This window comes from Hemitrygon akajei, chromosome 8, assembly GCF_048418815.1.
Source record: "Hemitrygon akajei chromosome 8, sHemAka1.3, whole genome shotgun sequence".
Taxonomy (NCBI): Eukaryota; Metazoa; Chordata; class Chondrichthyes; order Myliobatiformes; family Dasyatidae; genus Hemitrygon; species Hemitrygon akajei.
This window is the reverse complement of record NC_133131.1, coordinates 78738650-78754851: the sequence shown is the minus strand read 5'-3', so window position 1 is coordinate 78754851 and position 16202 is coordinate 78738650. Positions and strand designations below refer to the sequence as shown.

General features: G+C 43.4%; 1 protein-coding gene across 1 annotated transcript in view; it reads right to left on the bottom strand.

Moving 5' to 3' along the window:
- Positions 1 to 13267, bottom strand: part of LOC140732011 (cell adhesion molecule CEACAM1-like) — a 127278-nt gene extending 114011 nt beyond the window's left edge. Inside the window, exon 1 of the mRNA XM_073054078.1 lies at positions 13098 to 13267. The gene's annotated coding sequence lies outside the window, so the exon portion shown is untranslated. The remainder of the gene's footprint in view (positions 1 to 13097) is intronic.
- Positions 13268 to 16202: the final 2935 nt, after the last annotated feature.

Here is a 16202-nt window from a genome sequence, read left to right as displayed (position 1 = left end):
GGCTGACAGTTTAATTGATTATTTTGTAAAACTTATCTGTTGTTCAGTCTTTTTCCCACCAGGAGCAACAACCTGCTGGAGGAACTTATCATGTTGAATAGAATCAGTTGGTGGGAACGGAATTGTCAGTGTGTCCAGATTAGACACACGGACATGCAGAGAATGGAGAGATATAGACCACGTATAGACAGATGGAATTAATTTAATTTGGCATCATGGTTGGCACAGACATTGTTCCGGTGCCAACTCTCCATATTCCAGAGAGTTAGAGTGTCTACACTCCAGAAGTGAGCATGGTTGGGTGTGTCACAACAGGACCCCCTACCCTATGGCTAACTGGTGATGATCCTGGCTGATCAAGGAGACGATGATGGTAGACATGGATGAGAGCCGGATCCAAGATGTCTCTTTCAGGAACCCAGCACTATTGCTTGGGTCCAAATCCCTCCCCATCCACTAGAAACTGCCAACTCCCCGAGCAGTTCATAAATCAAGAATTCTCTTTAAAGTGAAGACCTGTTCCCCATCGACAAACCTGGGTGATGGTGGGTCGAATGGTTGTGAGACTAAAGGACTGGTGTTTACAGGTTTTAATTGGGAAATGTGGAAGGTGCAATTGATCTTGTGAGTCTTGGGGAGCTGCAATGAGTAAGTCACTGGGTTTACTTTCTTGAGAACATTGAAGGGTCCAATAACTTGGACGCCAATTTCCTAGACTCCACCCAGAGAGGCAATCCTGAGTAGACAGACAGACCTTTTGCCCAGGCTGCAAAGCTGGTCCTTGTTTTCTCTTAACCTTTATTTCTGCCTTCTGGGTAGATGCAAACAAAACCTCCCTTGCATTGGTCCATTTCTTCTTGCAGTGTCGGACGAGATCTTCAGCTGCAGGAACCCCAACCTCAGCATCCTGCTTTGGAAAGAGTGCGGGAGAATACCCAAGCTGGAATTCGAACAGAGACATCTCATGCACAAAACACTGTCAAGTGTTCTGGGTGATCTCTGTCCCCATCAAATTGTTGCACCAGTAATTTGGTTTTTCTCAGGCCAGGCACCTTAGGGTTCATTCCATATCCTGGTTAATTGCTTCATCTGGCCATTAGCCTGCAGGTGAAACCCAGCGGAAAGGTTTGCAGTTGCCCTAATCAGTGTACAGAATGCCTTCCAAAACATGATGCCAATTGAGGCCTGTGATCTCAGTATCAGGTTTAGTATCACTGGTATGTGTCATGAAATTTGTTAACTTAGCAGCAGCAGTTCAATGCAATACATAATATAGAAGAAAAACAAATAAAATAACAATAATAGTAATAATAATAATTAATAAATTACAATATATGTATATCGAATAGATTAAAAATCATGCAAAAAACAAAATAATATATATTTTAAAAACTGAAGTAGTGTTCACGGGTTCAATGTCCATTTAGGAATCGAATGGCAGAGGGGCAGAACCTATTCCTGAATTGTTGAGTGTGTGCCTTCAGGCTTCTGTATCTCCTACCTGATGGTAACAGTGAGAAAAGGGCATGCTCTGGGTACTGGAGGTACTTAATAATGGATGCTGCCTTTCTGAGACTCCGCTCCCTGAAGATGTCCTGGGTACTTTGTAAGCTAGTACCCAAGATGGAGCTGACTAGATTTACAACCCTCTGTAGCTTCTTTCGGTGCCAGTCACTGTCTTGCCTTCTTTATAACTGCATCAATATGTTGGGAACAGGTTATGTCCTCAGAGATCTTGACACTGAGGAACTTGAAACTGCTCACTCTCTCCACTTCTATGGATCCCTCTATGTGTTCCTTCAACTTATCCTTTCTGAAGTCCACAATCAGCTCTTCTGTCTTAATAACGTTGAGAATAAGGTTGTTGCTGTGACACCACTCCACTAGTTGGCATATCTCACTCCTTGCCCTTGCGTCTCCATCTGAGATTCTACCAATAATGGTTGTATCATCAGCAGATTTATAGAATGGTATTTGAGCTATACCTAGCCACACAGTCATGGGTATAGAGAGAGCAGAGCAGTGTGCTAAGCACACACCCGAGGTGCAGCAGTGTTGATCATCAGTGAGGAGATGTTATCACCAATCCGCACAGGTTGTGGTCTTCTGGTTAGGATGTTGAGGATCCAATTCCAGAGGGAGGTACAGAGGCCCAGGATCTGTAACTGCTCAGTCAGGCTTGTGGGAATGATGGCATTAAATGCTGAGCTATAGCTGATGAACAGCATCCTGACATAGGTGCTTGTGTTGTCCAGATGGTCTAAGGCCATGTGAAGAACCATTGAGACTGCATCAGCCATTGATCTATTATTGCGATAGGCAAATTGCAATGGGCTCAGGTCCTTGCTGAGGCAGGAGTTCAGTCTAGTCGTAACTAACTTCTAAAAGCATTTCATCACTGTAGATGTGAATGCTACCGGGCGATAGTCATTAAGGCAGCTCACATTATTTTTCTTAGGCACTGGTATAATTGTTGCCTTTTTAAAGAAAGTGGGAGTTTCTGCCCGTAGTTGTGAGAGGTTGAAAATGCCCTTGAATACTCCCACCAATTGGTTGGCACAGGTTTATAGAGCATTACCAGGTACGCCATCGGGACCTTCCGTCTTGCGAGGGTTCACCCTCTTTAAAGACAAACTGACATCGGCCTCTGAGACAGAGATCACAGGATCATCAGGTGCAGCAGGGATCTTCACAGCTGTAGTTCTGTTCTCCCTTTCAAAGCGTGCATAGAAGGCATTGATTTCATCTGGTAGTGAAGCATTGTTGCCATTCATGCTATTGGGTTTCACTTTGTGGAAAGTAATGTCTTGCAGACCCTGCCTGAATTGCCGTGCATCCGATGTCGCCTCCAACCTCGTTCGAAATTGTCTCTTTGCCCTTGAAATAGCCCCCTGCAAATCATACCTGGTTTTCTGGTACAGTCCTGGGTCGCCAGAATTGAATGCCACAGATCTAGCTTCCAGTAGACGACGTACCTCCTGGTTCATCCACGGCTTGTGATTTGGGAACGTACAGTAAGTCTTTGTAGGCACACACTCATCCACACAGGTTTTAATGAAGTCAGTAACAACTGCAGCATACTCATCCAGATTCGAAGATGAATCCCTGAATACAGTCCAGTCTACCGATTCAAAGTAGTCCTGTAGGCACTCCTGTGCTTCCCTTGTCCATACCTTCTTGGTCCTCACGACTGGTGCTACAGTCTTCAGTCTCTGCCTATACTCAGGGTGTAGAAGTACAGCCAGGTGATCAGTCTTCCTGAGGTGAGGGTGTGGAATAGCATGGTAGGCATTCTTGATGGTGGTGTAACAGCAGTCCAGTATGTTGTTTCCTCTGGTATTGCAAGTGAGCTATTGATGGTAATTGCTCAGTGATTTTTTTTCAGACTAGCCTAGCTAACTCTTCCAAAACAATGTGTTAGGGTGCGCTGTTGTGCTGATTGCTCAGATCATCTAAAGCCTGATTGATGTTTGCCTGAGGTGGAACGTATACTGCTACCAAAATGATCCCTGAACTCTCCTGTGGTAGGTAAAATGGACTGTTAGATATTCCAGGTCTGCTGAACAAAATTGGGACAGCACTGATATACTTGTGCACCAAGAAGAGTTGATCATGAGGCATACTCCTCCAACTCTGCTTTTGAGAGATTCTTTAGATCTTTTCTGAAGGCATATAGTAAACCTATTGATCTGAATCGCTGCATCTGGTACGAAGGGGTTTAACCAGGATTCCATGAACCAAAGGACACCTCATGTCCCTCTGATTCAGCAACCTGGCCCTGAAATCATTGATTTTATTCACCAGAGACTGCATGTTTGCCAGCAACATAGTCAGTATTGTGAGTTTAAAACCCTGTTACCTTAAACACACTTGTATCCCACCTGCAGCCACATTTCCAGTGTGGAATCCTATGAACCACGTTACGAGACTGAAACAAAGACAGGGTTCAAAACTAGATGTGAGACGAGAATCCAATGTTGAGCGGACAATTGAGCATCGAACCTCAGTTCAGGGGCTCTTTAAAATTAAAATCCTGGCACCAAAATATGGCCCCAATTGGCGGGTCCGGCCTGCATATTTAAAGGGACCAGAGAGCTAAAGCTTATAACCCTGGGAGCTGGCGTGGTTGGATACATGTCATAACACAAGGAGGCTGCAGAAGGACTTGGACAGATTTGGAGTATGGGCAAAGAAGTGGCAAATGAAATACAGTGTCAAGAGTGTGTGATCATGCACTTTGGCAGAAGGAATCAAAGCAAACACTATTTTCTAATGGGGAGAAAACTTACATGTCCAAGGTGCAATGGGACATGGGAGGCCTCATGCAGCACTGCATAAAGGTTTATTTGCAAGTTGTGTCAGTGGGGAGAAAGGTGAATGCAATGTTGGTATTCATTTCGAGAGGACTAAAATATGAAAGCAAGGATGTAATGCTGAGGCTTTATAAAGCAGTGGTGAGGCTTCACTTAGAGTTTTGTGCCTCATTTTGAAATGTGTGCTCACATAGGAAAGACTTCATTGGAGGTTCATATTAATAATTCTGGGAATGAAAGGGTAGTCATACGAGGAGTGATTGATGGCTCTGGGCCTTTACTTGCTGGGATTTGGAAGAATGAGTGAGGATCTCATAGTGGATGTGGAGAAGATCTTTCCTATTGTGGGGGTTTATGACCAGTGGGTATATCTTCGGAATAGAGGGAAGGCCATTTAGAACAGAGTTAAAGAGAAAAATCTTTAGCTAGAGGATGGTGAATCTGTGGAATCCATTGCCATAGGCAGCTATGGAGGCCAAGTCATCGGGTGTATTTAAGACAGAGGTTGATAGGTTCTTGATTAGTCAGGGAGCAGATCTGATGGACCGAATGGCCTATTTTTCTCCTATGTCTAATGGAATTCTTCAGTGCAGTCACTTCTTCCTTGTCAGGTGCTGAGTGGAACAGTGCACAGTCCTCAAGCTGTGATGTACACCAGTGCTCTACACAATCCAGAATAAACCTTTCTCCATTTCAATCTCCCTAATTCTGTCTCCCAGAAAAGTTGAGGACAAGTACTGAGTGTGGTAAAATTATTTTTAGTGAACATGTAGAGAGTCTGTCACCATGCCTGTAATCGATCAGCTCCTGACTTGGTGAGTAATCTCTTCTCTGACCTCAGATTAGTTTTAAACATCAATATATGTGGACAATGAAGAGGCCAGGAAGTACATTTGACCAAGACAAGCAGCAACATTGAAAACTTCCTTCTCTCCAGCCCCACAGAAACAAACATACAATGTCCCCCCTCCCCTTCCCTCTCATCTCGCACTCTTTTACTCTTCCCTATTCTCCTCTTTCTTTCTATCTACCCCAACCCATTCCCCACTGTCCCTCTGTCCATCTCCATCTGGTCAAGGGAGCTCTCTGTTCCAGCTCTTGGTGAGACAGAGGTCCCTGCAAAGGAGATGATGGTGGCAAGGATTCACTTCTTCATGATGTGGACGAAGAGCAAGGCAGAGGGCAGGAGGTGACTGTTTCCAGACAGAAGGTGGACGTGGCAGTATCCTGAAGTTAGAGAGGGGGGGGAGAGAGAGGAGAGAGAGAGAAAGGAGAGAGAGAGGAGAGAGGAGAGAGGAGAGAGGAGAGAGGAGAGAGGAGAGAGGAGAGAGGAGAGAGGAGAGAGGAGAGAGGAGAGAGGAGAGAGAGAGAGAGAGAGAGAGAGAGAGAGAGAGAGAGAGAGAGAGAGAGAGAGAGAGAGAGAGAGAGAGAGAGAGAGAGAGAGAGAGACCACCACACAGTAACTCAAATGCCCAGCATCCTAATTTTCAGGTTAAAATACAAGTCAGTGCTCAGATCATTAAAATGTTTGTCAGCGACCGAAGTGATCCATGGCCTTAACCAGACTCAAGACCCACAAGGTTAAATAGTTTAGCCAGATTGATTTAAAACAATAACAAATCTTTCTGGTTCCTCATGGCCCCCACCAAAAGACATGTAAAATATTGGTGCTCTGGTTGTACCTGGGGTGCTTCTATCAACCAAGCTTAAGTTTTGTGAAAATCAAGAGCAAATTTCAAATAATGGTTATTAACCTTCAATTATCAGTAGAGATTCTACAGATGCAGATTCTCTTGAACTGCCCCCTTCAATTCTAGTCCTAGTGAAGTGTCACAGCCCTAAACATCAACTGTTCTTTTCCCTTTGAGGATGTTACCTGGTCTGCTGAGTTCCCACAGCATTTTGTGTGTGTTGCTCCAGTTATCAATGTAACTTAATTGGATGATCAAACTCGATTAAATATTACGCAGTAATTTATGATGATATTCAGGACTTTGTCACACTTAATCCAGAGGGAATAGAACTGAACCACTTCAATCCACTGTACCACTTGGTCAACACTTACTGACTGATGAATATCTGCACTGTTGCAGGTTCTTGAATTGAACAGACTTTATCTCTTACATCCTTAACATACATGAAGAGTAGAAATGTTTGTTACTTCTCCATCCAAATGTGCAATTTATAGTAATATATAATAAATAGTATGTACAACAGGACAGTCAATAAAGCACAGAATACAATTGTGTCAGCGTGAATTAATCAGTCTGATGGCCTGGTGGAAGAAGCTGCCCCGGAGCCTGTTGGTCCTGGCTTTTATGCTGTGGTAGAACTTCCCAGATGGTAGTAGCTGGAACAGTTTATGGTTGGGGTGACTCAGGACCCCAGTGATCCTTTGGGCCCTTTTTATGCACCTGTTTTTGTAAGTGTCCTAAATACTGGGAAGTTCACATCTACAGATGCACTGGGCTGTCCACACCACTCTGCAGAGTCCTGAGATTTAGGGAAGTACAGTTCCCATACCAGTCAGTGATGCAGCCAGTCAGGATGCTGTCAATTGTGCCCTTGTAGAAAGTCCTTAGGATTTGGGGACTAATGCCAAACTTCTTCAACCATCTGAGGTGAAAGAGGCGCTTCTGTGTTCAATTCACTGCACAGCTGGTATGTACAGAGCACATGAAATCCTCGGTAATGTGCATGCCCAAGAACTTAAAGCTGTTAACCCTCTCAACCCCAGATCCATTGCATCAATAGGGGTTAGCCTGTCTCCATTGCTCCTTTGTTTTCTTAGGTCAGATCTTTATTTCACCATTTTCTTTAATAATACCACTTCAATCACTTGGTCAAAACTGCTTATTGACCGATGATTATCTGAGCTTTTGCAGGTTCTGTAGTCAGATCTTTGTTTCACCATACCCAATTTCCCCTCCCTCAAACCCAACAACACCGCTCACAATAACTATCACATCATGCTTACTGATACACCATGATCACTGTCCTGTCCAGTCCACCTCTGCTGGAGATCAACAAGCAGTGAAAGGAGTCATTTCAAATTATTCACACCTCAGAGGCTGGTGGAGATATGGAACCAGATGCCAGAAGAATTGTAGAGACAGGTACTACAACATTTAAAATGCATTTAGACAAGTAAATGAATAGGAAAAGTTCAGAGTACTATGACTTGGATGGGTGGTTTAGCGCATTTGCAATGACACAAAGATTGGTGGTGTCGTGGATGGTGTAGAAGCTATCTAAAGGATACAGCAGGATATAGATCCAATGCAAATATTGATAGAGAATTTGCAGTTTAATCCAGGTTAAGTGTGAGGTGTTGCACTTTGGGAGATCAAATATAAAGGGAAAGTGCAGGATGTACAGAGTGATCTAATAATTGCGTGAAAGAGGCAGCACAAATCAATAGGGAGGAAAAGGAGGTCTACGGCATGATTTGCTTTATTAGTCACGGGTCAGGACATCACATTGTAGCTTTATAAAACTCTGGTTAGGCTGCAAAATTGGAGTACAGTACATTTCTGCTCACCCTAATAAAGGAAGTTTGTGGAGGTTTATCAAGATGTTGTCTGTGTTATAGGGAGAGGTTGGATAAACTAGGGTTGTATTTTCAAGAGCAGTGGAGGCTGACATGAGGCTTAATGGAAGTCAACACAATTATGAGAGGCATAGTTAGAATACAAAGCTGGTATCTTTTTCCCAGGGACTGAGATGTCTAATAATAGATTTCATGCATTCAGGGTGAGAGGGGGCAAGTTCCATAGGAGATTGGTGGATGACTCGAATACATTGCCGGGGTGGTAATGTCAATCTGCCTCTCTATCAGAGGCCTTTAGGTTCAGACTCAGGGAATAACAGTCAAACACAGCTTACTTAAAAGTACATACTGTTTATTAGCAAGCTTGTGTGCTCAGTTAGCAACACAGAGTCTCTGCTCACCGAGCTTGAGAAAATCTGCAGCCAAGTGAGCCCAGAACACTGCATGGAGCCGCTGTTATACAAATGTATATTGTTATCACATACAGATAAGGGTAGACCGATAAGCTTTCCCATGCAAAAAGACTTCTTTGTTCACTCATTATTCTCACAGAACAAGTTGTCAAGCTCACAAGAAGTCAGTTAGGTCCTAACTTTTTTAATTCTGCATATAATTCCTCATTCCCTCCTTTTGTCATTCCATGACAACTAGGGCTATCAAAGTCAGGGCATTTGTACTTCACTTGTCTGAGTGTCATTAGAAAAGGCAAAGACTCACTGTTATCACTGCTGGTCAGCAGAATGGCTATTAGGGGAACCTCTATCTTCCCACGCGGAGGAATCGCTGCACACACTGAGCAGGCAGATGAGTTAGTTTTCCCAGCATAACTATAGCAAAGCAACAGGAAGGTGTTTGGCTTGGTTACTACAATACAAGTGCTTAAGATTACAAGTATAGACAGTAATAGCTTAATCATGAATGCACACGTTTGATGTGTCCATTTCAGAAGTCCTTGTAGTTTGACTGCTGTCAGTAACACTTGGTAGGGTCCTTTCCAGTGAGGCTTAAGCTTCTTTCTAAGATAGTTCTTTACGAGAACACAGTCTCCTGGGTGAACTCGATGTTCACTTTCCAGTTCCTCTCCTTCTCAGTGGGCCTCCTTCACCTGTGACTGCAACACCTGGAGAGACTTGGTTAGTGCCAGGATATACCTCATAATTTCATTCGACATTTGATTCAGATCCATCTCAGATAATTTTGGGGTTGGCAAGGCAGCCTTCCAGGGTGTTCCTTAACGGTCTACCATATACTATTTTGGCAGCTGACAGACCATGTTTGGTCTGATAATGAGTTCTCGTCTGGAACAGGATTATCGATCGGTAGCACTTTGAACCAATCTTGACTGGTTTCTTGTCCTAATTTAGCCAATTTGCTTTTCAGTGTCCCATTAGCCCTTTTAATCAAGCCGGTGGCCTGAGGTGTGCAGGGCAATGGAGTGGCTGTTTAATCCCCAGAGCCTGGCAGAGTTGGGTATTAAACTCGCCCACAAAATGAGAGCTGTTGTCAGATACAACTTGCTTCAGTATCCCAAATCTGGGAATGATTTACTTCAACAAAATTCACAAACACAGTATCGACTTTGTTACCAATGCTGGGATATGCTTCAATCCATTTACTAAAAACATCAAGAATTACAAGACAATACTTATAACAGTGCATGTGTGGTAATTTGATAAAATTGGGTTGTAGTTGGCAGAAAGGGTACCTTAGCAATGTGGTATATCCCTTTGGGCGTGGGGTGGCTTTTCCTGGATTATGTTCTTGGCATATCAGACATCGTCTGGCAACATTCTCTGCTACTTTCTCCAGGTCCGGGCACCATGATTCCAAATATTGCCTTACCATTCCCTCTTTGCCAAGGTGAGTATTCATATGTACAAAATCTACAGTATAGCCCGGTTCAGGTATGCAGACCTGACGGGAGGAGTAAGCCAAAGATCCTTGGTCTAAGAGTTAAAACATCCAGCCGATTCCCAGGTGGCTTTCTCTTTTTCAGAGGTGTCCCTCTGTAAAACACGCACATCCTCAATTCCAGGCATACCGGTTGATTTGGATACAGGAGATTCAGTTTTTCCCTGGCGATTCATCATTTGGGCAACATTCAGTGCTCCAGTAAGGGCAGCTTGTTTCACAGCCCAGTCAGCTCTGTTGTTTCCACAGTCAATTTCAGTAGTACCTTTAGCATGTGCAGAGCATTTAATAATGGCCAATTGTGAAGGAAGACAGATGGTGGACATGAGGTTGTTGATGTAAATTTTATTTGTGATTTGTGTACCAGAGGAGGTGATATAGCCCCTAGCTTTCCAAAGTTGCCCGAAGTCATGAGCAACTCTAAAGGCATATGTGGAGACTGTAAAAATATTGGCCGATTTCCCAGTGGCTAGGATGCATGCTCTAGTGAGTGCAAAGAGTTCAGCTTGCTGCGCTGGGTGAGGACAAAGAAAGGAAGTGGACTCCACGGTTTGTATGTTGGAAACAACTGCATAGCCTGCATGGTGCTGGCCTTGGTTGTCAATAAAGGAGCTCCCATCAACCGAGAAGACTAAGTCCGGGTTAGCGAGGGAGACGTCAGTCATGTCAGGTCGGACTTCTGTCAGCTGGTGATTTATTGCTGCACAATCATGGGGCAGAGAATCCAGATGCTCAGGTGGGCATTCTGAAAACGTGGCTGGGTTCATAGCAGAACAGGGGAAAAGATGGAAAAGGGGGTTCTGTAGGAGAAGTTGACAAGGCCCAGGAATTTACATGTCTGAGTCAGTGTGTAGTGTGTTACCAAAGGGGGTTAATTGGCACAGGTCAAGGGCTGAATCTGGTACCTTCTGGTCTATTAAGAGCTGTACTACATTGGTGCCACACTTGACAACAAAACCTTTTAAAAACAAATCAATCTTTTTTTCTGACAAACTAACACACTAGACTTTTTTTTAAAGCATAATGTAGAACATAGAACATAGAAATCTATGTAGTGTCCTTATATTTGTTCAGACTTGGATAAAATAAAAAAATCAACCTTCCCTCACAGGGAAAGAAAAGATATATTAAAATATGGAAGATTGCTCTAGCCACCCACTGAAAATTTAAATGAACGATTTTCCCTCTGTGGTTTGCTTTGAAAGATTGACACTTCTTTCTGACAAGGCCACAGATTGTTAATACAGCTACAATGATAAATAATGTACATCTTTATCTGATTTACAGCTTTCCTAGAAATACTTTGTCTTTGTGAACTACTAATTTATAATGGGTTTTTGAAGCTTGAATGGATTCCGACCAGTTCATATTGTTGACTTCAACCTGTTCAGCCACCGTACTGGGCGGGGCTTGGAAGAGGAGAGCACAGTACTGTGGGTACTGGTTCCCTGTGGCATAGAGCGGATCTCCCGATTGTGCAGAATAAACGGCATTAAGGCGTTCTAGGAAATCATTAGGGGTCTCACCTTTTCTAGGTTTACACTCTAAGACCTTAGTTACATATATGGAGGGAGCCAGAGCGTGGGACAAGGCATCCAATATATTTTCAATCAACCGTGGTTTGGTTTGCCCAGTCTCGATTAACTGGTCGTAGTTGCCATGTGGTGAATCGTGTCTGATCAGTCGGAGTAAGGGCCAGAGGGAACAAATCTCAGGAGTTAGCGTAATAAATAGTCAGGACAGTTCTTTACTAATTACAAAACCCTTGGGGGTCGACCTTTTTGTCAGGGCAGGGCTCAGTATACCACAGAGTTCGGAAGGGGTCCAGGGTTTATAGATTTGCATAGTCCTGCCACTCCGGCTTGTGGGTTAGCAACGGTCCTCATGGGCAAATGATAATGAGTCTGTATCGATCCCAGTAAAACCAATGGGCCCTATTCAGGGGTCCAGATTGACTGCGTGTGCGGACAGATATGGGTACAGTATTGGGCTTCCCAACCGTTCTGGAGGAACTACATCAGTCTGGCGATGCAATGACTGTCAATTTGGTGGCTGAGTCACCAGGGTGAGAACCATATAGGGGTGGGGAACCTGACCGTGGTAAAACTGACGCCGACTCAGCTGTTGATAGTATAGCGGGATTATTACATCACCTTACCCATTCCTAATCATCATGGGGTGTCTAGGGAGGGGTAGCACCTCCTGTGGGGAGGTCTGCCGTGCCCTTTTTTAGGGCAGCTTATCCACCTTTGGTCCCCACCTGGTGCTCAGCTCTCACCAGTGGCTCCAAGTAGCTGTAACACGCTCAGTAGCCACACCCCAGTAAACCGTGTCGGCAGACGGGCCAAACCAGGTGAGGGTAGCTGAGGGGTCTTTGACCCTCGGTGAGGTAGGGGATCTGTCTGTCCTAGTGTGTGACGTCTGGCCCTGGCAGATTGAGCGGAGGAGACCGATTAATGGTCCAATGGTCAAGAAGGCAGGCCAGCAGGCGTTGCTGGAGCGCTAAGAGCACGATAAGACACTTAGACGTTCTGATCATCCACCGCAAGAGGTGGTGATTTCTTTAAACTCGCCCGGCAGAAGGCAATGGCAAACCACTGCTGTAACCTGCCGAGTACGATTTCCCAACATGTCAGAGCGGAGTGGAGGGAAATCGTCCGCCAAATGGAAATTCCAGATGTGACAACGACAACGAATCATCATCAGTATCATTTGGGAAATTGGTTGGTATGTCTGGATAGAGGCGGGGTACCCCAGAATTATTTTTGTTTTCCGTTTCACTTTTCCCTTTATTTGTTCTTCCGTGGCCAGTATGTTTTGTCTCTGATACAATTTTTCCCCATTTCCTTTGTGTTTCTGTCCGTTATCACATTCTTCACAAATCGCTCTCAACTCTTGCCAACTCCTAGGACTACCTCTTCGTCTATCCCTTTTCGCTTAGCGTTATCGGTCCAAAAAATTATGTCTTTCTTCTTTTATTTCTGCCTCTTGTCGCCATAGGCCAATCAGGCAACCATACTCGTTCCCTGCCTTCCCTTTCCTTATTAAATTTAAATCAAATGTCCCTCCTGCAGACCAATTGTCTTTTCCCAAATGTTTAGACAATTGGAACATTTGTCTGTTTCTTTTCTTTGTCTGAATATTTGTCTATTATTTTCTGTAACGGACAACTCCCCCCCCCCCAAACTTTGTATTCCGGGGGTCTTGAACCGCCCGCCTTTACTATTCCCTTTGGGTGATTAGGTCCCGTCAGTGAATTTTCCCCGCAAAAAAAATGAGGGAAAACACAGAGTCTTCAGAGGTTAACCAAGGTTAAAGCTTACCTTGTGGTCCCGTTCATTTCCTACTCCATCCACTTATGTACTCAATTTTGGCGAGGGGTCAAGATGTCCATCTGGCTCTCTACCAGAGGCCTTTAGGTTCAAACCCAGGGAATAACCGTTGAACACAGTTTACAGAAAAGTACATACTGTTCATTAGCAAGCTTCCGTGCTCAGTTGGTAACACAGAGTCTGCTCACTGAGCTTGAGAAAATCTGCAGCCAAGTGAGCCCAGAACACTGCGTGGAGTCGCTGTTATACATTGTTATCACATACAGATAAGGGTAGACTGATAAGCTTTTCCATGCAAAAAGACTTCTTTGTTCACACATTATTCTCACAAACAACTTTTCATGCTGTCAATAAGTCAGTTAGGTTCTAGCCTTTTTCATTCTGCATATAATTCCTCAAAATGTCAGAGGGATTTAAGGTGCTGTTAGATAGGTACATGAATATGCAGAGAATAATGGGATATGGACCATGTTCAGGTAAAGGGATTGGTACCATTAATATGATTCAAATGGATCAAGATCATGGGCCAAAGGACCCATCCCTACTCTCCACTGTTCCATGTTCTGTGATCTATGATATTGGCCAAATGCAAAGAAATGGGACTAACTCAGATAGATGACATGGTTTGAATGGACGAGTTGGGAAATCGGCTTGTTTCTATGCTGTATAAATCTATGACTCTTTGTTTCTACGGTGTTCATGTGTTATTGACTCTAATTACAGTGGGAATGTTGCCTATGTAACAATGGCAGCACAAACCTTGATGGTAATATCTACTACTTCCACATGTTCCATCATCTGATGATTTAACACATTGAATTGAAAGATAATATTATCAACGCTTGGTAATACTACTGTCTCACATCTCATTTGGAGTCTAGTCATCATGGTTCTTCTGGATTTTGGCAGCTTATTTAATCATGCTGCTCTTCACAAATGATCCCTCATCTTGTCCCATCCTGGTGTTAGGAGGCACAGATATTTAGGACCCCAGATGGTTGATGTTCACTTAGCAGACTTCAGCACAGATCACTCAATATCTTGATTCTATTTATGGATGGAGAGACCAAGGGTAGAGAACTTATGTTTTTTCAGCATTTTGTTTGGCTGCAATATGTCAGGGTCAGCATCAGATGCTCACAACTGGTTAAAGGCATCACACTGAAGGCTTAACGATTATGACTGCAAGTTCATCTAAAACAGAATTCACATAGTTTGTTCCCACCACCCTTATCGCTAAGTCCTAATTCTTGAGCAAAGATGTCACTCCTCTGTTGAATAGTGGGAATACTTATCGGTAATTATCACACGAACTAGTGGACTTATCGTTCCACCAAATCATGAGCTTACTCCTTGATTGGTCAAAACTATCTTTAGATTTAAAAGTCAGTTAAAAATACTATGACACAGTATACATATCCAAATCAAATGAGTATTCAGTCTTCTGTTACCCAGTGGTCTTTACATTTTCTTCAAGGGATCAATAGTGCTTTTAATTGTTTCTTTTTGCTAATTTCTAAGAAAAGTCTTGGGATCTGATGATACAAAATGTACCACATGCGAATAAATATTTGGTAAATGCATACATGAGAATACCATTCACAGACTCTGAAGGTCCCAAACGTTTCTCTGAGAGCAGTCAGTTTTTCCACAGGATACATACACATCTAGTAACAATGATCAGCTAACTCTATTCCTGATGTTCATTCAGGGATAAATATTGGACAGAGCACTGAAAATAACTCCTCTGTTCTTTAAAATAGATTCAATCTTTGAAAGTGCAGGGAGGGTGTTGATTTAATATTTAATCTGTAAGACCTCAAAATGTGTGGTGATGATGCTTGGCAATAAAACCAATGCTCTGTCAGGTCAAAATATATTTCCTGGCACAGAAGACAAGATGCCATTTGATTGCTGCTTGCCAACTCAGTGCATAATTACATCAGATCCCCAATGTTATATACATCTGTGTTCCATGTTTATATAACACTTTAAATCCACAGGTCTAACATTGACCTGATATTAATATTTAGGAACATCTCACAATCATACTCATTCCACCAATGCTATATGTTACATAACCCTCACAGTGGTGTAGGGTCATAGAGATACAGACTGTTCACCTCACTGAGTTCATACTGACTACAGAGAGATAATGAACAGAGACAGGCTGTTTGGTCCATTGAGTTCATATTGATCATAGAGAGATACTGAATGGAAACAGACTATTTGGCCCACTAAGTTTATACTGGCCATCAATTACCCATTATTAAACATAAATCTTACCTTACCCATATTATTAGAAACATAGAAACCTACAACACAATACAAGCCCTTTGGCCCACAAAGCTGTGCCGAACATGTCCTTACCTTAGAAATTACCTAGGTTACCCATAGCCCTCTATTTTCCTGAGCTCCATGTACCTGTCCAGGAGTCTCTTAAAAGACCCTATCGTATCCGCCTCCACCACCGTTGCTGGCAGCCCATTCCACACACTCACCACTCTGCATAAAAAACTTACCCAACATCGCCTCTGTACCTACTTCCAAGCACCTTAAAACTGTGGCCTCTTGTGCTAGCCATTTCAGCCCTGGGAAAAAGCCTCTGACTATCCACACGATCAATGCCCCTCATCATCTTATACACCTCTATCAGGTCACCTCTCATCCTCCGTCACTCCAAGGAAAAAAGATTGAGTTCACTCAATTTATTCTCATAAGGCATGCTCCCCAATCCAGGCAATATCCTTGTAAATCTCCTCTACACCCTTTCTATGGTTTCCACATCCTTCCTATAGTGAGGTGACCAGAACTGTTCCAAGTGGGGTCTGACTAGTCTCCTATATAGCTCAACATTACCTCTTGGTTCCTAAATTCAATTCCACAATTGATGAAGGCCAATACACCATATGCCTTCTTAACCACATAGTCAACCTGCACAGCAGCTTTGAGCGTCCTATGGATTCGAACCCCAAGATCCCTCTGATCCTCCACTTTGCCAAGAGCCTTACCATTAATACTATATTCTGTAATCATATTTGACCTACCAAAATGAACCACCTCACACTTATTTGGGTTGAACTCCATCTGCCATTT